This window comes from Canis aureus, chromosome 14, assembly GCF_053574225.1.
Source record: "Canis aureus isolate CA01 chromosome 14, VMU_Caureus_v.1.0, whole genome shotgun sequence".
NCBI classification, from domain to species: Eukaryota; Metazoa; Chordata; class Mammalia; order Carnivora; family Canidae; genus Canis; species Canis aureus.
Window position 1 is genome coordinate 54,099,347 of NC_135624.1, and position 26,096 is coordinate 54,125,442.

Consider the following 26,096-nt stretch of genomic DNA (forward strand, 5'->3'; position numbering starts at 1 on the left):
TTTCTTTCTCAAAAAATTTCTGGTCCATAAATAATAAACTAAAACATTTAAACATGCAACATTTTAAGGATCAATTAATTGTTGCATAATTAGAAAATTCTGCATCAATGACATAAACTTAAAATCTTTCACCATGTAAAGGAAAAAAAGAGAAGGAATAAAGAAATGAAGCATGTCAATGAGTAAGCTGGAATACATAATTTATTTAATAAACATTCATCAAATTGGTGCCTTTAATTCTATAAGTATTATTGAGTCAAATCTCTTTATGATTATTATTTTATTCATTTACTTTAATTACATGGACACCGTTGTATTTTCTTTTGTGCTTATATATATTTCCATTTTATACTTAACACTATCAAAATGTAAAAGTCTTTATTATATCACATTTGATATCATATTCAAAAGCTAAATGCCAAGTGGCTGCTGAGTGGCTCAGTCAGATTAAGTGTCTGCCTTCAGCTCAGGTCACGAACTCAGGGTCCTGGGACAGACCTTCACACTGGGCTACCCGCTCAGTGGGGATTCTGCTTCTTCCCCTCCCTCTGTCTCTTCCCCACACCCCCGCACTAATGTGCATGCACACTTGCTTGCTTTCTTCCAAATAAATAAATAAAATCTTAAAAAAAAGACAAATGCCATATCAAACAAAATCACTGACGTTCTATTTCTCCCAGCAGTTATTATTAAAGCCAAAGATAAACAGAAATATTTTTTATCTATATACCACAAATCAATGATTAAGTCATTCTCAGTCCATGAGGAAAAAAAATTGATCATTAAGGGCTTTTCAAGGAAAAAATACAAGGAACTCTGACCCATCTAACAAGTTAATTACCAATGTTAATTAGCAGAAGACCTGAGGTTTATAGCAAGTTTTTCAAATGCCTGGGAAAGAGAGAAAATTTATTTGAGACATATCAGTTGAGTTCCCATTTAAGCAGCACTTAACTGAGAAGTTGTATAACTAAAGTACACAGAAGTTCTAGCACCTACAGATACTACATTTTTTTCAGTACTTTCAAATTGATATCTCATAACTAGGTTCTGAATAACTTCCATGAAGAGTATCATTAAAAAAAAATATATATATATGTATATATATATATATATATATACATATATAAATGGATCATTAATATATATATATATGAGAAAAAAAAGGCTTAGATGAAATGAACTCATTCCAAGGAAAATCAAATATTGAAAGATAACCTAGGCAGAAATGGAGAGATAATAGCAATTACTGGTATTTTCAATTGGTTTCTTCACTTATTCTAGTTGGGAAGGGAGATATTAAACAAATAGACAAATGCATATTATATAAAAATTCTTCTGTTGGGTACAGACTAGATTTACATCCAAATTTTTTACTATAACTAAGGTTTTGGTATGTTTTGTTATTGCCAATTTCAAAATTCCAGCATATACCCAATACTAAGACAAAAAATATCTGTATATCTAACTTGAACAGATAGTAAAAATATTTTATATATATGCATATACATACATATATATGTTTGTATAGAGTATGGACACATGTCCAAGTTGCACATGTCTGTACATTTAAGGAAAAGAGGAATTTATTCTATGAAATTTATAAGGAATGATAGTTTTCACTAAACATATAAAATTTCCACTCTCTAAAGGCTGAAAACTGTTGGAATGATTCTCAACCAGTAAATAGGTCTCCTTGATCAAAATTAATTATGCAAAATGTATATGCTTTTAGTCGGTCTTAACATCCGTTAGACGGGCACCATCGCCATTACACCTTATTATGTAACTTTTCCTTTAGATATTAAAACTATATTTCTACCCCTGAAGACATTGATTTATGACTTCTGTTTTAAGCCTTAGAAGAACAGAAGCAAAATTATTTCTAAAAGTTTGTAGAAAATAACTTTTTCAGGAATACAATGAAATTTTCAAATAATCTACTTGAAGTAACTAAAAATTTTCTCTAAAATTATGAGTGGGGAATTCAGAGATGAATTATAACTTAGGACATTATAATCATATAATAGCTACCTGTGATGATGATGTGTATCAATAATAAAGCCATATTTCATGGTGTAATTGACAGTCAAAAGTTCATAGATGGTCATTGTATTAAGAAAATCAGATATTAACCAATGAATTTGTTAAACAGCATTATGTGTGTTTAATTCTAACACAGGTGAAATATGTATGTGTATATATTTATAAATCTATCTACATTATATATATATACACACACATATGTATCTATGTATATATGCAAATACACATTTAGCAGGTTAAACTGTATAATTTTTTTTATAATTTTTTTAAATTTTTATTTATTTATGATAGTCACAGAGAGAGAGAGACAGGCGCAGAGACACAGGCAGAGGGAGAAGCAGGCTCCATGCACCGGAAGCCTGACGTGGGATTCGATCCCGGGTCTCCAGGATCGCGCCCTGGGCCAAAGGCAGGCGCCAAACCGCTGCGCCACCCAGGGATCCCAGGTTAAACTGTATAAACCTAGAAAAAGAAAATTATAGAAAAATATAGAGAAAAATACAGAAATAAATAAAAGACATCAACTCATAAAAGTCAAATATGATTAGAACTACATGCAATATATATTTTTCTTGCTAACTATCAAAATAATACACATTTTTAAAAGCTTGCTTTATTTTGGCTTATAGCATTAGCAACTTTTAAAGTCTGTCATTACAATATATACATGAGAGTGTGACTTAGTAGACAATTTTGTGTATTATTGACAGGGATACAGTGTGATATAATCTTTTTTTTAAGATTTCATTTATTTGGGAGACAGAGAGAGAGCATGAGTTGTGGGGGACAGGCAGAGGGAGAAGAAGAAGCAGACTCCTGGCTGAGTGGGAAGCTCAATAAGGGGCTCAATCCCAGGACCCTGGGACCATGACCCGAACCAAAGGCAGACACTCAACTGACTGAGCCACCCAGGTGCCCCTGTTATAATCTAATGTCAGTTTTGTCACATGATTAAAAATGGGAGATTATATGTATATATATATATATATATATATATATATATATATATATAATTTTTTTTAATACTGATGGTTTATTGCGGACTATAAGCTCCTGCAGCTAGAACCAAGTTTCTTCGAGTAAAATGGAGATGTACAACTGGTGTTGATTTGGTCATATATGTTCCCAACAGTAACTCCTGTGAAATCTCAGGTAAATTTATATGCCCAGTGGCTGTAGTAAAGTCATCGGTCTCTAAATCTTCAAATGCTTTGACAGCATCCCACAACCAGACTGTATTATCCATTGAACCTTCTAAAGGACCATTTCAAGCAGTTTAACCCGAGAAGTTATATATATATATATTATAAGCTAACACAAAGGAATAGATTTTACAAATAAAGGAGCTTCTCTTTCACTCTTTCACTGGAGGGGCTTCTCAGAAGAGTTGACATCTGAGTAGTGATCTGCAGGTTGAAAAAGAGGCCATGGAAACAGCATGGTAAAAGAGCCATGTGAAAATTCTGGGAAAGAATATTTTAAACAGAAGTAAACTCAAAGATCTGGTGCAATAGTGTCTAACTTTTTAGCCTAAGATCACTTTTCCACTCTTAAAAATCATTAAGGACCTCAAATAACTTTTGTTTTGGGGGCTATATCACTATTTGCCATATTAGAAATTAAAAATGAAATAAAAATGTAGTATTTAATGGTTAACTTAAAAACCATAATAAACTCCTTACATGTTAAAATAAATCATAATTTTAATATAACTATGATATCTTTCAAAGCAAAATAAGTATGCAGAAGAATGTCAGTGTAGCACATTTTTCAAAATTCTTTAATCTCTGCATGATAGAGGGTATCTGTGGGATATCATAGTTTACATAGACTTCTGAAAATTCCACCATGAAAAATTCTTGCAAGTGGTGAGAGAATGAAACTTAACAGACATATAAAGTCTTACTATTATAATAAAATATGTTTGACCTTGTGGTCTTCTTGAAAGTGTCTTTGTGTCTCCAGGGGTATGCAGACCATGATTTAAGAATTTGTAATCCTACAAAGAGTTAATGTATATGAGAAAAGTTTAGAAGATGATTTTGCAGGAGGACAGTGAGGAGGAGGGTGTGAAGGACACGAGACCAGAGATGTAGGCAGGACCAGATCACTTATGACCATGTCAATTAATGCTAAAGAATTCAGATTTATCTTTACTTCAAAGGAAAACCATTGGGAGATTTTAAAAGCAGTGATTTAATCTGATATATTTATATATGCATATAGATATGTATATATATATAGTTTTTAATAAGCTTTAAGATTTATGTATTTATTAGAGAGAGAGAGTGGGTGAGGGCAGGGACAGAGGGAGAAAATCTTCAAGCAGACTGAGTATGGACCCAGATATAAGATTACATCTCAAGACCTGCGAGATCATGAGATCATGATCTGAGCTGAAACCAAAAGTTGGATGCTTAACTGACTGAGCCACCCAGGCCCCCCTGATTTGTTTATATTTAAAATAAAAACAACTCTGGTAACTTGTGAGGAATTTAGGCTGGTGGGGGCAGACTAGAAAAGGGTTATTAGGGCCTGGGTGGCTCAATGGTTTAGCGCCGTCTTCAGCCCAGGGCCTGATCCTGGAGACCTGGGATGGAGTCCCACATCGGGCTCCCTGAATGGAGCCTGCTTCTCCCTCTGTCTGTGTCTCTGCCTCTCTCTCTGTGTCTCTCATGAATAAATAAATAAAATCTTAAAAAAAAGATAAGTGTTATTAGCAAGAAGATTTTTTCAATTGTAGACTAAGATAATGGTGGTTAAAGATAATAGGTAATAATTGTTAGACTGATCACACCATCATCATATGGAAACAGCACAACCTTCTGGTGGGACACTTAGTTCTTCTGTTTAAGTCAGGCTTACCTGATGGAAGATGCCAGTTACAGTAGGGCTTTCAAATTTCTTTCTTTTTTTAAAATTTCTTTAAATTTTATTTATTTATTTATTTATTTATTTATTTATTTATTTATTTATTTATTTATTTATTTATTCATGACAGAGAGAGAGAGAGAGAGAGAGAGGCAAAGCCACAGGCAGAGGGAGAAGCAGGCTCCATGCAGGGAGCCTGATGCGGGATTTGATCCCTGGACTCCAGGATCATGCCCTGGGCAGAAGGCAGGCACTAAACCATTGAGCCACCCAGGTAATCCCAGCTTCAAATTTCTATGGGAATGCTAACCTCTTCATATGTAAAGTCCAGTAAAAAGTAGAAATGAGATACAGAGAATAATAGAGAAGGCTTAGATAGAAAATATCAGAAAGAAGATACTCACCAATTGTAATACTCCTGAGAATCAGGTACCCACACTGACTTTTTTTTTTTTTTTTTTTTTGAGGATTTGGTTGAAGTATTAAGTTCTCCTTTCCCTTAGCATCTTTCAGGTGAGTAGTTATATCACATTCAAACAAAAGAATCTTGATCAACATATGGAATTGTTCTGTAATTATTCATATGAAGAGAGGTACATGGTAATATGTCAGGTTAATACCTGGATTGCAGAGTTGAATATATTAATATGTTTATTATTAAATAAAGAAAAAGCACACAAAGTCTGTCAGTGTTTTATAGACATCATCAATGATTACCTTTGAATGGTAAGACTGCTCTGGTTTACTTTTCTGTCATGATTCTCTGAAACTTTAAAACAGTACAGTAGTAATTTTAAAATAAAAAAGCACTGAATATTTTCAAACATTATTAATTTTGATTATAATATGATTTTATCTTAAACATAAATCAAAAATTTCTTATAATATGGGATTTTTCTGCCCTAAAGTTCAGGTCTTCTACATTAATAACATCTTATTTAAAATAAATGTGCACATTTCAGGAACACCAGATTTATACTACAAAGATAACCTTATCTCTAAAGAAAAATTTTAAAAACACATTTTTATAGTCTATATTGTTCTTATTATATAAACACTTCTTTATAAGGAGTCTATATTTAACAACTATAACAAAAGGTATTAGGCTTTTTTTTTTTAACATGAATTCCAAATCTGTGGAGTATTATGAAGAAAGTTTAAGAAATTCAAATTGAGTTATGAATAAACTGAAATATACTTGATTGTTCATAACTATTAGATTCACAATCAGTACACAGTCCAGTAAGCTTTTTGAGGCATTATGCATACATTTTAATCTGAGTTGGGGATGGTAATGGCTTCAGCCAAATTATGAATGCTCCATTACAAAATATCACAAAGACTAGACTGCAGATAAGTAAGCTTTATTAAACAGAAATGACTTGTTACATAAAGTGTCCTTGAAGTTCTACATTCTGTATATAACTTCTTGTATTTGCAATGTTTTGAACATTTTTATTTTCGTCTAAACCAAGCGACACATATATACTTTTCCACTTTATAATGAAAATATTACATTTTATTCAAATGCTTTTCTTGACCCTTAAGTTTCTTTGGGAAATATACATTTTAATTATTTATAAGATGCAATTTGGGCGATATAATATGTAATACAATCAAGTACCACTTAACTCTTAAATATCATTGTGTTTGTATTATAGTTAATAGTCCATTTTTGGTTGTTGTTTCCAGTTACAAAAGACCATATTATGTACATTCCAAACATAAAGACAGATTTTTGGAAGCTTCCTAGGACAAATTAAAAACCCTCCCACACAAAATACATCATTTATAAGCTCACTGTGGAAAGCCAGTAGGTGGAGACATGTCAGTTTCTTATAGTCTATAGTCACCAGTTTGAATTACTTTTCTTGCTTAACTGCTTTTGAATGGACTTAGGCATTTTGCTTGTATTTTTCAATCAGACAACATTACCACCTGGCTTTGAATCTAGAATCTCTAGCTGTGGCTCATATTTCTTTGTTAACATCGTGATTTTATTTAACTCTGCTAAAGAAACATTTCGGTGTGAAACAAACTAGGTGTTTTCACAAAGAACCATCTGTAAAAGGCCTCTGCCAGAAACCTGTTAAATATTCTCTTCTTTAATTAAATTCCAAGCTCCTTTTTACAGAAACAATGCTGCATCATGAGGTCAAGTTTATTTTCAAATAATATTTGTTTTTTTTTTTTGTTTTTTTTTTATAATATTTGTTTTGATTCTGCACTTTCATCTGAATACTTCTATGCAAATTATATGATCTCCCTGAATTATAAAGCATGATAATCAATGATTTTATACTGTACCTGTCCGTTCAATGTCAAGGCTCCAGAGAGAGAAAGGTATATGATCTGAATCACCTTGTATGTTAGGGGATATAGAGAAATTATATATGATTATTGTCAAAACAATATCAATACGAAAGGCCTGTTAATAGTATTATTATAAAATGCGTCTACCTTCTAAAAGGCAATTATATTTTTACCACAATATTTGGGAAACCGTTGTTTATGATAAAAACTGTTGAAATAATCCAATTATATATATCAGTAAAAGTGTTATGTACAATCCAAATGTATATTAATAAAAGGTTGTATATACACATAATAGCATAAAATGAAGTCTAAAAGAGGAAGGTGTCTACTATGTGGCAAGCACTGTACTATATAGTCATTAATACTGTACGCATTGATTGTACATTCAAATGAATCAGTTCAAATAATCACTCACCCATTAATGTAATTATACATTGTGAAATGTTTGTTAAGGGAAAGTGCAAGGAGCTATACATGTAAAAACTAAGTTGCAAAGAAGTATATATAGCACTATCTTAATTAAATACAACACTCACAAATGATAATTTCAAAATGCACAGAAAATTTAAAACAACAATTATAATGGGAAAACAGGTAAAGAAGGATGGTTATTTTTGAACAGTCTGGACTTTTACTTTTTGCCAATACAATTCAATTGTAGAAAAAATTCAATTGTAGAATTCAGTTATATTACTAGAAATGAATTTATAAAGCTTAGAAAATTTTAACATTTCAAAAAGCAATTAAGAACATAGCTTACATTATTTAAAATCAATATTTACAAACCCATTGTTTTCTACTTTAAAGGAATTTTTTGCAAGTTCAGTAACACTTGAGCATTGATTTGCAGCACACTGGCTCAGCAAAAATTAGAGTGATCTCCTTGTTTTCCTCGATGTGATAAACTTCCATAAATAGAGAAAACAGAAGCAGAATAGACCAAGCCATATCCAGCCCTCAGCCTGTTTTTATAGGGGCTTCCAACTAAGAATGGATGTTAAGTTTTAAAAGCTTGATGAAAAGATCAGAATAAAAATATTTTATCACATAAAATTTTTATGAAATTAAATTTCAGTGGCCATTAATAAGATTTTGATGAGAAGGCAGTTAGTACTTCACAATTTTGTTTTATCACCGGCTTTCTGATTTCAAAACTTTTTAGTCACTCCAAAGAATACTCTATCCCCATCTTTCCCTCCGTTCATCCTCTGGCAACCACTAATCTACTTTATCTCTCTAATAATACTCATAAATAGTAATTTAATATAAATCAAGGTTAGGAATATTAACATGAATTAGGGTCAGTATATCTATATTGATGTTTATGTACACATACATCAAACCATGTACAGACACTTTTTAATAAAGTATGGCATTATTTGAATTTAAAATCTACTGCTGGGGGGGAGGAGAAAAAAAAATAAAATAAAATCTACTGCTGTTATCTCAGTAGAAGATCCTTTAACATTTGTTCCTCAAACTTTTCATTAGCATGAATCTTTCTTTGGGGTTTAACTCATTTAGTTATGTTCTTCTATAGATATTTAATAGTTGAATCATATCTTTGTGGGTTTTTTTGTTAGTGTGTAAATAAAATTATAGTCATCATAGCTGCTTACTAGTTTAAAGTCCAATAGAACTAGAATTTAAATATAGAAAAATTACATGGGATACTAAACTGCTATTTAATCAATGAAGATTGCTTAATATAAATATAGCATAGATGAGAACTATGTACTAAAAATGGTAAAGAGGACCTAGGAAAGGATTCCTGGGTGGCTCAGCAGTTTAGTGCCTGCCTTTGGCCCAGGGCACCATCCTGGAGTCCCAGGATCAAGTCACACATCGGGCTCCCTGCATGGAGCCTGCTTCTTCCTCTGCCTGTGTCTCTGCCTCTCTCTCTTTTCCTCTCTGTGTCTCTCATGAATAAATAAATAAAATATTTAAAAAAAAGAGGACCCAGGAAGAAACTTGTATACAGAATTCAAAATATATAGCAAAAAAAAATTGTGGATGCAAGTTTACAAGCCCAAAACAATAATTCTATGAAGGATAAATTATAGAATGTTCCCATTTGAACATAAATGGTGCTAGAAATTCATAGCTGTCAATATTAGGATTTAATATGCATCCTCGGTGAAGTTATTTAGATAATATACTCATAATACTGGTGCTATTAAAGTGAACACAGATTATAGGTTTCAAAATAGACCACCAAATACAGTCCAAGCTTACCTCTTATTATTTACAGAGCTTAGCCAGCCTGTGATATGCAGAGAGCCGGTAATATAAAATACACTCTTAGAGTCTAATTTTATGTAGGTGATATATCAGGGGACCCCCATTGTTTTTTGTTGTACTTATGCTTATTGTCAGTGAAGATATTGGAATGTAGGTCAAGTCTTTCAGCATGTTCTTGGAATTGGGAACGAAAAGTCATCGCTTGACACTAGTGATCCTGCTCTGACCTTTTGCTTCCCAATATTGGAGAGGGTAATGTCTCAAACTGGTCATTTCCTTGATCTGTTGTTGAGTAAAATGAAACTGGGCAGCCCAAGTATGTATCTATTTGTAGTTTTCTCTGATATTTTTGTTTTCGCTATTTAACTTTGTTCAAATTTGCTGTGAACTATTTTAAAAGGTTTTTTTCTTCCCAGCTTTATTGACATGTAATTGACATATACCGTTGTGTGAATTTAAGATGTACAATGCGATGATTTGGTGCAAGTATATATTGTGAATGATTGCCACAGTATGGTTAGTTATACCTTCATCACGTCTTAAAAGTATGTTGAAAGGTCTTCTATGGGCCTGGGCAAACCTGGAGCTGACCTGTTAGCATGCTGACCTACTCAGCCTTCTCTCTGTATCTCTCTCTCTCTGTCTCCGTCTCACTACTCTCTATCCTGTCTTTGTCCCTGCCTACTGGGGCCTTTCCAGTGCCAGCTTCTGCAAGCACACTGAGTTTGATTTTTTTTTGATTCCACATATAAATGAGAATGCACAGTATTTGTCTTTCTCTGATTTATTTCACTTATCATAATGGCCTCAAGGTCTATCCATGTTGTCACAAGTGGCTGAATAATGTTCCATTATATATATGAAAATTTATATAATATATATATAAATAAGTTACATATAAGTATATAAAAATAATTATATAAAATAATTTTTATATATAAATATATAAAAATAAGATACATATATATTTTACATATATGTATATTTCTTTTCCATTCCTCTGTCCCTGGATACTTAGGTGGTTTCTACATCTTGGCTAACTTAAGTAATGCTGCAATTAATACAAGGGTGGTGATACCTTTTTGATATAGTGATTTCATTTCTTTCAGAGATATACTCAGAAGTGGAATTGCTGGATCATATAGTAATTTATTTTTATTTTTATTTTTACTTTTGAGGAACCTTCATTCTATTTTCCAGAGTGGCTGTACAATTTACATTGCTGTCAACAGTGAACCAAGATTCCCTTTTTTCCACATTCTGGTCAAGATTTATCTCTTATCTTTTTGTTAGTAGCCATTCTAATAGATGTGAAGTGATATCTCAGTGTGATTGGATTTGCATTTTCCCTTATGGTAGTGATGTTGAGTACCTTTTCATTTATTTGTGGGCTGATTCCCTGTCTTTGGAAGACATAGATTCAGATCCTTTGCCCATATCTTAATTGGGTTATTTGTTGTTTTATTTATTTATTTTTCTATTCAGTTCTGTGAGTTTTTAAAATATACATCTTGGATATTAACCCCTTATCACATATATAATTTGCAAATATTTTCTCCCATTTCCCCGTGGGAAGTGCAATGTGAGACTCAATCCCAGGCCTCAGGGATCAGGACCTGAGCCAAAGTCAGACGCTCAACCACTGAGCCACCCAGGTGCCCCCTTAGGTTGCCTTTTAATTTTGCTGATTTCTTTTGTTGTGAAGTAGCCTTTTAGTTTGGCATAATCCTACAGTTTATTTTTCATTTTATTGCTAATGCCTTTTATGTCACATCATATCCAAAACATTGCCAAGACTAAAGACAATCGTATTTTTTATTTGTATTCACTTAAAGCCTCTATGTCTTTATGACATGTCTCTCTGGATTCTCTTAAGATTTCTCCTTGCTTTGGTTTTTATACATATTAAATATGATAAACTTAGTTATAGATATTTTTGGAATTTATCCTTCTTGGTGTTCTCTGAAACTCCTGAATCTGAAATTCAGTGTCTTGTCATTAATTTTGGGAAAATTCTTAGCTGTTATTACCTCAAATATTTCTTCTTTTCAGTCAAGCTAGTCCACACCTAGACTCCAAAGATTAATCAAAATTACCATTTAAATGTTTCTACCAGTTTATGGCTTCAGTGACTTCTGCTCAAGGTAAACAATTCATGGTTGTGATTCTGGATTCATTTGTCTCTCTAGATTATAGGAAAGGATCTGCCCTACAAGCTCGGTTCTGTGATGAATACAAAGTAAGTTACCAACTGTTGGTTCAGATTTTTTCTTATTGTATTATAATTTTTCAGGGGATTGTATTCTCATTAGAGCTGAAATCGGAAATATATCTATTATACTTTCTATTACATGTCTTTGGAATGAATATTCTGATGAAAGAAATTTCAAAGTACTGAGTGGCTAAATTAGAATTTTGTATAGGCACAAAAAATGATAACCCCATATGATTTGCCAGTGTCCTACAATAGCATGCAGCAATATTATTTTTTTCTCTCACTGATTACATTTCTCACTCATGGCATATGCTGGAATAACGGATAATATGCACATGTGCATTGCATTCTAATTAATGGTTTTGTACCATGTGGATTATATATTCTGCAACATTTACTTAAACCTTACATAATATTTTTATTCAGCCACATATTTGTATTTTGAACTATTAAAATGTTAATTGTGATGTATAGATACAAGGTCATATGACAACTGAAATAGCAATAATAAAACAATATATTAATAACAGGAACATGGCAAGTTGCTACAATGGTACAATATAGTAGCCATAGCAGTGGCAATGAGTACTATAATGCAGACAAAAGTTCAGGAGCTATTGAATGTTAATAGAAAAGTTAAGAATTAATAAAAATCTTAAAGAACTGAATGACTGAAAAAGACATAAAATTACATTTTATCTCAGATTTGAAAGCAGGAGAGAAAAAAAATTAAAAAAAGAAAATGAAAGTAGGAGAGAAAGCCCAACAGTTTTGGTGTGAAGTACAAATAGGATACTCCTACTTGTTAAATCTCATGCCATTTATTTCTTAGTATACCACAATTAATTATCTTTGCTTAGAAAAATTTAGCAGGATGAATATGAAGTAGTGGATATAAGGAATGTTTGAAGAGATGCATCTCTTACCTATTGTCTTTATCAAAATGCATTTCTGCAAATATTTCACATGTCTATTGATTCACATATCTACACATATCCTGCTGAATTTTGTTGAAATAAAAATCACTGTCCTCAATAGGATATGAAAACAAGAACAGAGCAGAAATAATAATTTGAGAGATGTAAAGATGATAGAAGCTACATTAAATAATTATTTAAGAATAATAAACACGCACAAGGACAAAAATGCATAGACAACTAGAATGCACTAAAATTGGATATTTTTGTATTTTACATTACCCTACTACTAGATAAAAATTATACTTGATTTATAAAAAGATTTATTTATATTGATTTTAAAGAGAGAGAGAGAGAGCATGCTGAGGTGGGGCAGAGGAAGAGGGAGAGAGAGAATCTCAAGCAGACTCCCCACTGAGTGTGGAGCCCAATGTGGGGCTTGATCTCCTGATCCTGAGATCATGACCTGAGCTAGAAATATAGAGTCAGCACTTAACTGTCTGAACCACCCAGGAGCCCAGAAAATTATAATTTATATAGGGTTTTATATCATACACGTATTAACATGGAATTATGTGCTTCTTAATTATCTTGACAAGAGTTTTAGTTAACAGATTTTATAATGATTATCTTTCTACTCAATGAATCTATTTCTTTTCTAAACATATTTTTGTAATAGTTCTGGAGGTCCTGTTTAAATTTAATGAAATTGGTTGCATTTGAGTAATCATAAAGTGTAATGGTAAGATAGCCAAAACACTTATTTAATATAAATAAGAAATAGTATGTATAATATAATCAAAATATTTATTTCCAAGTATAATCCCCATTTATATTTTTGTCTTTTGTTCATGTGAGAATCCATCAAACGTCTAGCTCCTTAGTGTATAACTAACTCTCCTTTTAGACTTTAAAATTTTTTAATAATGATAATAGCTTTTAATTTACACCTTCTTAAATGTTATTGTGATTAATAAATAGAGACCATAATGAAACATTTTTAATCCAAGATTAAGTATATTTTATAAATATCAGTCATTAGAACAGAAAAATATGACAATAAAGAATGGGTTTTTTAAAATACAGGAAACTTTCAGAATCACATTGTCATTATACTTCTGTTTATATATGATTATATATTTTGTATCCAAGTTACTTTTTAATGTTCCTTAATTTCTTATTTTGGAACAATTTTAGATTTACAATAAGTTGTAAAGATAGAATGGAAAGTTCTATTTTTCACTCAATTTTCCCTGATGTTATTGTTTTATATAATCATGATGTACTTCTCAAAATCAAGAGATTAACATTGGTACAATGCTATTAGTTAAGCTAAGGACTGTATTCAAACTTGCCAACTGTTTTTTGTTTTTTTGTTTGTTTTTTTGCCCTAATAATGTCCTTTTACTGTACTAGGATTCAAAACTGGAAATGACATTGCATTTAGTTTTCATGTCACATTAATGCCTCAGTATATTTTAGTTTAGTCATCTTTCCGTAATTCTCATAACCTTGTCACTTTTGAAGAGCTTGTAATTGAGCATTTTGTAAAATGCCCTTTGATTTGGCTTTGTGTGTTAATTTCTCATTACGAGAGTGGGTATGAGAGTGGGTTAGGGTTTGGGGGAGGATACAAGATATATAAAGCACCTTCTCATTATTATGTTAGATAATACCTGATATTAATAAGACATTATTGGAGTCCAACACTGATTTTGGACATTTTTTGGTTATTATTTCTTCCAATATTTCTTACTCTCAATTCTTTCTATTTTCTCATTCCAGTTCTAATTACATATATATTAATCCTTTCTGTAGTGTGTCACAGTTTCTGGATAGTGTGGGGATTTTGTTTTGTTTTTGTTTGCTTGTTTTTGTTGTCAGGTTTTGTTTTGTTTTGTTTTGTTTTTTTCTATTTCACTGTGTTTGGGGGAATTTCTATTGACCTGTCTTCAAATTCATTGATTTTTTTTTCTTTAACAATGTTGACTCCTATGATAATTCCATTGAAATATAAATATGTATATTTTGTTACTGTTTTGTTGTTATTGTAATTTCTGCTGTTCTAATTTTATTCTTTCTCAGAGTTTTCACACATCTGCTGATATTACTCATCCCATACTGCATTGCCTTGCTTATCTGATAGTCCTGCAAAGTGTTTCTTAGATACCCTAGGGCAGAGTAACATTTGAGCTCTCAACATTTTAACACACTTTTGTCAAAGTAATTATGTTGCTATGAACAGCACTAGAACTAGAGATACTTAAGGACAAGGAATTGGTCTTTTCTTCATTTTTAATCACTAGAACTTATCACAATGACTAGTATAAGTATTTGTTGAATTAACAAAGGTTGATCCCAAATTTTTATGTAACCCTTTAAATATTTTTGTTGACATACAATATTAGTACACTATGGTAAGTATAGAAGGTATATAATGAGTGCCTAGTACACTTACTGGGACATAAAGGGATTCACTAGGTAAGTGAATCAATGAATAACTAGCTATATCTATTACTAAATATCTTTTCTTGTTTCTTTTCACAAACTGAAACTATTAATAAGTAACTTTAGAAGATATCTCACGATTCTAAGTTCCTTAGATTCATCTTCTCTGAGTCACATTTTTTACTTTAACATTTCAATGTTTACTTTTCTTTTCTAAATTAGAGACTTACTGTGAGCACAAATTTTATAATAATACTGAGTCTTTTTTGTGTTAAAATGGAAATCTTGCCACTTTATCACCAAAAGATTACAATAATAATGAACTCAAATCAAATATCTGATTGCTTTTGCAAATATTGTGCCCTGTGCAGACTGCATCTTCTGAGAGAACACATCAATAGCAAAAAATCGTATGAGGTACTATTTAATGTAATTCACACTAAACATATTCAGTCTGTGAAGATGTTTTGCAAATCTTAGCATAATTGTTGTGTTAGATGTATGAAATACACCTTTATTCCTGTGTCTTTAATAATGTAAAATTTTAGTTTGTTTATGGAAAATGTGCTTATGCTCTTGGGAGTCATCTGAGATACTTATTTTATGATGGTGTGGTAATTGCTGTCAGGACTTTTCTTGATAATGATTAATAATTAGAATCTCATCGACTACTTCTCTTTCTAAAAGACCTTTATCAACATTAACACTTTTGACCTTTTTAATTGCATGGATTAAAGCTAGAAATAGGTGGTTATTAATGTTCTGTACTTGCATGCCTGGAGCTTGAAATAATGTTTGCTTTCTCAATAACTTTCAGCAAGTTTACATTTCCCTCGGTAAATGTGACTTTAAAGGTGGCTCCATAGTGAGTATTAATTTGGTATTCATAAACCTTTCAGCTACACTTAGCAGTTTCTTGGTGTTTGCTGAATCCTCCTTGATGCATCCATGTCATTCTAATTATAGATTTTAACTGGGCTGCACAAAAACACAAACCCCATTTATTATAGAAAGGAAGAAAAACTATTCATAAAATTGTCTGCTTTTTTCTTCTCTTTATAGAAAATTTAAAATGGTGGCTTTTGGACTTGTCATTCAAATCTGCCAGGGAATGACAATGGGGTGAAACAATCTTGAGAATGCAGAGCTATACTGTAGAATTAAAGGTACTTTTGATACACAACCTCCCAATTAGGCAGGTCACTTATTTTTCATTTCTGGAAAGAGTGAAAAATAACATGTTCTGAGAAAAGTTGTATTGACTCATATATAAGAAGGAAAAACATATTACTTAGGGAAAATAGGTTTTGCACAATAATGTAACTCTGGATAAAAATGTAACAACTTGTAGGTACCATTTCTGCAGATGTATGCTTATATTATGCATAAATAAATGATGTATTTATACATGCATATATATGCAGAACTGTATATTTGTCATATATAAATATATTTATGTATATAGTGATTAAAATATCAGCTCTATATTAGCATGTTTAACATAATATCCCATACCAACTTGTACTACAAATCTGAGAACAAATGGAAACTTCTTTCACATTTTTCTCTAATTATTATGTGTAGACTAACAGCTGGAAGTTAAACCCATAGTTTTACCTTTTATGGTTTTATCTTGACATACTTCAAATAAAATGAGGGTAGATGAGTAAAAAACTTGGCAAAGATAAGAGAAAATAGTCTTATTTTTTACACATGCAAAACTTATTTGAACCTAATCATTTTAATACTGACATGAACAGCTGTGATAGTGTTCATGCTTTGATAATGAGAGTTGTGTCTATAAGGCAGTTTCTAGAAAACTAATGCTTTATAGACTAAAGGTAATTGTGTGTGGAAGAGCACATGTATACACACAGGACTAGAAAGTATTTTAATAATCCAATTTCCACTTTCTTTATTACACTTTTGTTCTAATGGGGTTCAGGGCAGGCTTCCCCCACATATGCCACTTTGTCATATTTGTTGTTTGGAACTGAAGTAAACTAAGAAACAGCTGATGCAAGGACACTCTGAGCATCCTTTACCTCCCTGAAAGCTGAAAATAAATCTCCCATGTGAAAGATAGCCTTCATGTAACAAGAGGAAAGGAGGAATCTGTATCAGCAAAGATAGGAATTCAAGGCCCAGAAGGCTGTAACAAACCCTGTTACTACTTTACAAATTCAGTACCCCAAGCTCAAACTTCCTGTCTTATCAATTCTTCACAAATCTATTGTTTCTTTGTCCTTAAGGTATGAGAGCTGCCTGCTTTGGTCACTTCTTTGAGTCTCAAATGTTTATGAGCTCCTGTGCATACAAAATAATTTTTCCTTTTCATCTGTCTTATGTCAATTTAATTATTAGAGCAGCCAAGGAATCAAAAAGGAAAAATGGAAAACTTTTCTGTCTGTACAGTTGAAACTGTAAAGAATACAGGAATATGTTATATAATTTACAGATTACTATAATAACGTCCAGAGTAAAAATTGTTTAATCTGATAATTTGCATTGAATATATATCTATAAATTATATATTTGTATAGCTGTACATATATATTTATTTGCTTTTGCTTTAAAACATATGAAATTTAAAAATATTAATTTTTATTTATTTTATTTATTTTTTTTAAATTTATTTATGATAGTCACAGAGAGAGAGAGAGAGGCAGAGACACAGGCAGAGGGAGAAGCAGGTTCCATGCACCGGGAGCCCGATGTGGGATTCGATCCCGGGTCTCCAGGATCGCGCCCTGGGCCAAAGGCAGGCGTCAAACCGCTGTGCCACCCAGGGATCCCTAAAAATATTAATTTTTAAATAAAAAAACTAAACTAATTAGAGTTTATGTGACTTGCTCAAGATGACATTTATATTAGTGGAAGAATTAATGACAGGTATTTCTTAATATTTACATAGATTTTGTTAATCTCTGAACCTTATAAGTTGATCACTGAATCATGTATTATATTTTTCATATTTCTCAGGAATTTCTGGTATGCCAAATCAAGAACAACATAACCTCTGAGACATAGAAGTTACCCAGGAACTAACCACCAAAAAAAGATTGAATAAAAATGTAGGCCCTTTGATTTTGTAACATTGTGAAATTGGATATAAAAATAATCTTCAAAATAATATTGAAATAAAAAATAGATATAACATAAAACAGAATACATTTATTTTCCAGTGAACTAATTTAACTATTCCAGCTTCAAGTAAATATTTTTAAGAATATTGTTATTCCTATCCCTATAAATTAATGAGGAAGTCTATTGAAACACTTTTGTGACAACCTGGAGTATAGAACAGAAAATGTCAATAGAGAAAGCTAAAAGTAATTCTTAGGTATTTTAGTTGACACAGTGTAAAATGCAAGAATAAATAATATAATCTGAATGAGTAGAAGCACAGTGAAAAGTTTTCTAATTGTTATTGTTGCTTTGCAACCTCAGGGGCTTCCTGGGTATGCTATGAAACTGGTCCCCATATGTGGAGGACAAGTGAGAGGGAAGAAAGACAGACCACTCCAAGTTGGTAAGTGGTAGGTTTAATAAGCAAGGGAACTTGCTTATAAGGATTGTCTTGTGTGGCTGCAAGATGAGTTGATTCCTGCACCTGCCCACCAGAATCTTAAAAGTTTATTTACGGGCCTTCACTGGACTCATTCACATACATGGTCCAGATAGTCTAACCACCACATTACTATCTCAAGACTGTATCTGCCTCTCAAGGCAGCTTCTAGGAGCAGGGGACATAAACAGAACACACATTTGGAAGACAGAGGAGGCAGTGAGGTGCTGCCAATAGTCTGGATCCAGCTCAAGGGCCAACCAATGGTCTTCTTAAAGATCTCCCCTAACACTAATATGAAATGAAAGCAGATATGTTCAAAAGACCTTAAAGGAATCGTAGAGAACATCGATAGGCAGATTCTTCTAATCAGAACAGTTTTGAAGATTAACCAAGATTTTCATTAGTCACTATAAGAATCAAAATTTGTGAAATGAAACAAATATTTATAAAGTGGAAAGAAAATGTTGGAAAAAACAATTGCCCAGTGATTTTCAAAATTAGTGTCAGACATCAAAAATAAATTACTTAGAATTGTAAGCAGTGTGAATATATTAGTTAGCTTTCTTTAGTTATGCTGAAATAATAGGTCCTAAATTAAAAGAATATCAAAAGTTTATTTCTTGCTCATTTTATATATTGCTATGGGTCAGATTTTGTTCTGTTTATGGAGTATTCATTCAGGGTCTAGACTGAAAGAAAAACCTTAATCCTCCTCTTGGAACCTAGGTTCAGATATGGCTTATGTCCCATCTGTGCAATTTTTTTTAAGACAAAGTAAATCATATAGACAGTCCCAAAGTCATTATAGTGAGAAGTGTGCTTCTTCAATAGGGGAGACTCTGAAAATATAGAAACAAGGAGAGACCCGGGTAGTTGGAACAGATTTTACAATATATTGTAGAAAATTTTATAAATATATTTTTAAAAGTTTTCAGATACAAGAATAGATACTTGATTCTCTATGTGGCATTGCCAAATGTTACATTTGACTGTGGATTCCTTAAGGATCTCATGTTATCTATAAGACTAGGGAAGCCCATTTGAAAAAGGTAAATCGTATGTTCCCACTGAAGATCATGTATATATAAACCATAGAAAAATCTCTAATACTTAGAGTTCAGACAGTTTAGGAACTTTAGTCTTAGGAAATACATTGAGGGTGAGGGAGATTATGTCTCTCGTGCTGTACAGTTGTTGGGCCACTTCCAGAAACATACAGGACATGACTAGCCACGGAATTAAGCAGCTGAAACCCATAAATCAAGAACACATGTTGAAAGACTCTACATAGAAAAACCAGTAAGTGAGAAATGACAGTTTATATTTTCCTAGTGGATCTGAGTAAAGGACTTTATAGTAGCTATATATAAGGAAATACTCCCTGAGGAAACACCCAATTACAACCTCAGGATTAATTATTTGATTGGGATTAAGTGAATCTCTGGGCATTCTGCCTCTTTATTCCCTATTTCAGTGATGTTTATTGATACTATAAACCATGAGAGAGATAAGCTTCTACTATTAAGAATAAGGCTGGTGTACCAAATGGTGAGAAAAGTAGTAGGTAAATTCCTCTAAGAAATCTTCCAACAAAATTCCACTCACCACAATATGTCTTGAGAAATGAAGGTATAAAGATGGCCTTAGTAACTAAATGATTTTGGAGGAAAGAAGAAAGGACTAATTCTAAATGATCAATTATTGGTCTACTTCATTATTTTATTTTATTTATCTGTCGATCTATTTATTTTATGTTTTAACAGAAAGGATATTAGGTAATGAATTATAGATGCCTACTTAACATGGAATCTGTTATATATTATTGTTCTGCAATGTTGGAAGGAGAAAGAATGTCTCGAACAAAAAAAAAGATTGATAAATAATTGTGCACAGATGCACATATATATGTGAATGCATCTACACTGACAGAATTACTTAAATTCTTAATCTTAGTCTTTTCTTATGTAAAATTGAGATAATATCTCTGTACCGGTTGAGAATCTTTCAGGTGCAAGTAAAGGAAAGCTGAATTAATTAGGAAACCCATAGGTATAAGATGCAGCTGGAAACTGGGAATTCAAGAAATGTCAAATTTCTGTTACTCATTTCATTCCCATTCTACCTTACTTCCGTATATAGATTTCATTCTCTAATTATGCTCTTTAGGTGCAGTAAGGAAGTTGATTTCAGATGGTCCAAATTCAAATGCAATCTACATTGTAATATATGGGAACGAGAGGATCTATCCTTCCAACTCTGGGAGGAAAACACATAATTGACTTGGCTTCAGTCAGATGTTCTTTAAATCAATATTGTGACCACAGGGATAATGTGTCCCTTTTGAGAATGATAGAGATGATCATTGACACATCATCTTAGACCATATGGAGTTCAGGAAGACTGATTCCCTAAAGGACTGGATATTGACCAAGAAACATACGCCACAAAATTATGTGTGGCTGTGACATGAAAATTATCTTAAATGATTAAAATTTACACAGAGCTTTTGCAAATAAAAGAAAAATGTGATAGTTTCTAACAGGTATTGTGATGTGAATATTTCTACATAATTAGAAATCTGTTTTCTCCTCCCTAAAAGACAGCTTGGAAAAACATTGTTTATTATTTCAACAGACAAAACATAATCACAGATTAGTGAAAAAACACACAGAAAAGAGAAAAACTACTAGAGCACAACACAAATACAAAAGGAAACCACTGTCTGGTATGTAGTAAAATAAACTAGATTGATACTAGTTCCAGAGGAAGGAAATAAAGTCATCAATTGATAGAGCATTTTTTTAAATTTAGAGTTTCATCTTTACCTACCTTATAGTGTCTGATTTTCTTGAATTAACACTGAGTGTTGCTTTTGAGGAATCACAGAGCTATGTGGATTAAAAAGTGATTTGAGAGACATGAAAGTAAGATGAGATATATCTTTAGAAGTGAAACAAAGGAAGATAAGAAAGGAAGATCATATCAATATACAGAAAATTATTTTAGTCAATCCTGATAAAATTTTTTTACCAGTCCTTAAGAGAAAAAGAATTGATAAATATATCCAGATGCCACATTATTTCATTCATCATAGATTTATCTCTCCATTGGGTCTGTTTCTGCTATCCTTAACTAGAGCTTGCCAACTTGTGATAATATCCTAATTCTTGTTCCTTTGGAGTATTTTTCTCTCTGTCTAGGAATATTTAGACTTTAATCTTGAATTTCTAAATTCTAATTCTGAATTCTAAAGAATCTTCAAGAATCTTTAATCTTGAATTTAAGTGTTCTTAAATTTCATCACAATGAAATTAACTGTGAGCTCTTTTTTTTTCCATTTAAAGAGATACTAATTGGGTTTATTTATTTATTATTTATTTATTTATTATTTATTTTAAAGATTTTATTTATTTATTCATGAGAGACACACACAGAGAGGCAAAGAGATAGGCAAAAGGAAAAGCAGGCTCCCCATAAGGAGCCCGATGCAGGACTGGATCCTGGATCTCCGGAGCAGGACCTGAGCCAAAGGCAGAAGCTCAACCGCTGAGCCATCCAGGAATCCCTAATTGGGTCCTTTTAATCTGAAAATTCTAATTGTTTGACTAAAGGCATCTTTATTCTGTTTTTTCATTGTTATTATTATCCTATCCACTTCTTCACTTTTTTAGTGTTTTTTTTTTTCTAGAACTTCTACTAAATGGATATTGCAATGTCTGAAAATCTTCTAGTGCTGAGAAAAAAACAAATCCTATCAAGACAGAATTCTCTCCACCAAACAAGGAAAAGAAAGAAAATAATTTTATTACAAAGTGGTATATATTTATAGTGCAATGCATATTGTAGGCAGTCTGCAAAAGACACTACAAAGTCTAGACAGAATTTCACACACACATTAGGTAGAACAGAAGAAAGAGCAATGAAAACGCTTCTTGTCTCCTTGACACATGGTTGTACATTGTGATAGTCTCCTGTATCTCCTGAGGGACTCTTGAGTTTATTTTGGTCATGTGTTTATATTTCTGCGAGTCAGAAAGCCCTTAAAAACAATAGACCAGCCCTACTATCAAGTCCATTATGCTTCCAAGGAGACAAATTAAAGGGGTGATGATAAAATGGCATAATTTTGCCATTACAATATTAATGCTAGCTAATATTTACCAAGCAATTAATTTTGTCAAATACACTTGTAAGGGCTTTGCGTATATTAACAATTGAGCTCCACAATATTTCTAAGAAATAGCTATTATTATATTACTCCTACTACTACTATTCGTATTAGTATTTGTATTCTAAAAGTGAAAAAGAAATAGAAAGGCTAAATTACTTGTCAAAGTTGATGCAGATATTAAGAGAAACCAGGATTCAGTTCCTAACAGTCTCAATCCAAAGTGCACACTCAGTCATTCCACTCACTACTTCTTCATATATTTTTTCTATATTCTGATAATTGTATTCTTTTTCTGATAATTATTTTCTATTTCCAATAATTATATTATTTCTGTCTTCCTAGATCTTTCTTAGCCCACTCCCAGTTCAATAATTTACTCTTCAGTCAAGTCCATTCTGAATTTTTGTCCTTTGATTTTATTTTCACTCCCACAATCTAGATCTTTTATAAAAACCAATCTATATAGTTATTTTACATTTGTACACAATATTCTAAGATCTCTCTGAAGATATTAGTTATCCTAAAACTTCTGTTTTCTCTTGGTTAAGAGCTTTATTATATTTTATTTTCTTGCTTTTCTTCCTTGCTACTGCTGCTCACAAGCTTCAGTGAGTCTCGATGATAGGTATATAGTTGGATTTTCTGACTATTCAAATGATTGTGGAATAGGAGGTTCAAGGAAATATAATGGTAGCTTACCTTTGAAGGATGGTGGCACTCTGTCATCCATCGACTTTTTGTTGTTGTTACCTCTTTGATCCAAATATCTGTTCTCTCTACTTTTGGTAAATTTCACTTCTTCCAGCTGTCTAGGGATGAGTTTGGAAGAAGCTCTGACCGATCAGTTGCTCAAAAGTGTATCTGCCTGGTGTTTGTCTCAGAATGCTTTGTTTCTCCTAATCTTAGTGTGAGTCCCGTCCCCCCCACCTCCCCTGTGTCCATCTCACCTCTCCCACTTTTGCATTCACAACAGTCTTCTTCTGATCACTTCTGGAATTCTACTGATGGTGGCTCTAGCCATCTTATTACTCACTGAAATCTTCCAGTGATTCCTCAAACTACCCATACTGGTGAGGGTGACCTTTACTCAGTGGGCCAATGTAAATACTACTATCTTTCAGAAACAGCCTTATAGGCACACTCAGAAATAATGGTTTACCAGCTACCTGGGTATCCCTTAGTCCAGTCATTTTTGACATATAAAATAGATCTTCACACATATATATGTGCATATGTATGTATTTATAATACAATATTTATATGCATATCTATATTTTATTTTGATTTGAGGCTAGAGTGGTTGAAATAAACTGAGCTTCTTCCACTATGTTAATTTAATATTCTGGTAAAAAGATTTGTTTTTGTCTTTTAAAAAATTCCAAGTTGCAAATAGATGCTAGTAAAAATTTTCTTGGAGCTCTTTACATTATTAATGAGTCAAAATTTTGCTGTCCATATATGGCAATTAAGTAGGTGACACCCATTACAAAATGCTGCCTTTACAGGGCATATCCTAGTGTCCAATATAAGTAAATTTTTGGCTAAAAAATAAAACCTTTTTGTATGTTAAAAAGAAGCAACCTTTTTTATATGATGCTTATGTTAAAAGAAATGACAAACATGTAAATTATTTATCAGGTATATATATTAAATGTCAAAGTCAATAAAAAATTGTCAGAAATTACATATTTTGATGTTTTTAAGAGAATCCTTTTTTTTTTTTAAGATAATAGCTATGGACCATGAAGTATGTTTCATACCCATTTCTTTTGACTTCAATTCATTCTTTGAAATGAAGATCTATAGGGCAACCCTGTCGGGACCCCTCTCATTCCTGAGAGCTTTCTGTCTCTTTGCTTAATAAACTTCCATCCCTTTACTCACACACACACAAAAGAAATGAAGATCCATGAATGTTTGATATGTAAATATAATTTTTTTATGAAGATAATTTTTAAAGTCTTCTAAACTAGATGGAGTGGTAGCTAGCTACAGGATGAAAGTATGTTTAGGACCTTACTATTAAAAAGGAGAGTCTTAAGTTCAAACTAATGCATTTGGTTTTTATTTAAAGTGAAATTAGCAGGGGATACATGGGTGGCTCAGTGGTTTAACATCTGCCTTTGGCCACCTAATAAGCAGGGAAGCTGCTTCTCCCTCTACCTACGTCTCTGCCTCTCTCTGTGTGTCTCTCATTAATAAATAAATAAATGAAATCTTGATAAGTAAATAAATGAAATGAAATTAGCAATTGATGAAGGATTCTGCATGAATTCTATTATTACAGCAATGTTAAGAAAATGAATATGATAGTAAAGAGAATATTTGGGAAAAAGGGGACAGAAAATAGAGCTTGCAGTTAAAAATGAATTGCAAAAGGAGTGAGGTAATCAAAGTTCAAACAAAATTATGGAAATATAGTGCTAAAAATAATAAATATTATTAAAGTCCAATACCTTGGTCTGTAGATGATGAAAATTAGATTTAGAGATACAAAGTAACTTCCACAGGAAATATAGTTCACTTAAAGATTAATCTAGAAATCGAATACAGTTCTTTTTACTCACAATCCGGAGTTTTGTCGCTTCCTTTTTAATATCAAATTTTTATCAATCTAAAGTTTGTCATAGATACATTCAATCAGGAGTTCAGTACAATTCTGATACATGATATTAAGAAATACGGATAGCTTCTTTTTAAATTAATATTGCGAGGGAAACTTTACAACTAATATACACATTTATTTTGCAAGGAACTTTCATTTGGAGGAACAGAAATAGACTTCATGAGGCATTTCAACCAAATTATAACCTCTCTGGTTTTTGTTTTGTTTTGCTTTGCTTTTTTTACTAAATAGTTATTCTTCCAACCAAATTTTAATCTGGGTGATAGAAGAGTGCAGAATCCATAATTCTGAGTTGTGAAATCTGAATTAATCAAAGCTTTACCAACAACTAATTCCTCGACTTAAGCAAGCATTCAAACTCTCTGGGTTTCAGGTTCTTTATCTGTACATTTAGAAAGTAGTACAGGGACTCTCTGGGGCCCTTGCATGTGTAACAGTCATTGATTCAATCCTATTTAAACTCAACAGAACCCAGAGCTTCTTATGATGAGTTCATTGAGTTTATGTGGTACATTTTTATTCAAACAAGCCTTCCAGGGCATGGTCCTGGAGTCCCGGGATGGAGTCCCACATCGGGGCCCCTGCACAGAGCCTGCTTCTCCCGCTGCCTGTGTCTCTGCCTCTCTCTCTCTCTCTCTCTCTGTCTCTCATGAATAAATAAATAAAATCTTAAA

The 26,096-nt window shown here is 32.2% G+C and overlaps 1 long non-coding RNA gene across 4 annotated transcripts; it reads right to left on the reverse strand.

Moving 5' to 3' along the window:
- Positions 1-1,986: 1,986 nt before the first annotated feature.
- Positions 1,987-21,848, reverse strand: LOC144282956 (uncharacterized). 4 transcript variants are annotated; one of them, XR_013351362.1, is made up of 6 exons: positions 21,455-21,848; positions 7,225-7,278; positions 5,635-5,686; positions 5,322-5,486; positions 3,382-3,509; positions 1,987-2,508 (listed from the first exon to the last, which is right to left on the reverse strand). It is a non-coding gene; the product is annotated as an uncharacterized LOC144282956 (long non-coding RNA). The 4 variants fall into 4 exon arrangements; XR_013351364.1 differs by having other exon boundaries at positions 3,382-3,452; positions 5,322-5,537; XR_013351361.1 differs by having other exon boundaries at positions 2,261-2,508; positions 3,382-3,452.
- Between the last annotated feature and the right edge of the window lie 4,248 nt (positions 21,849-26,096).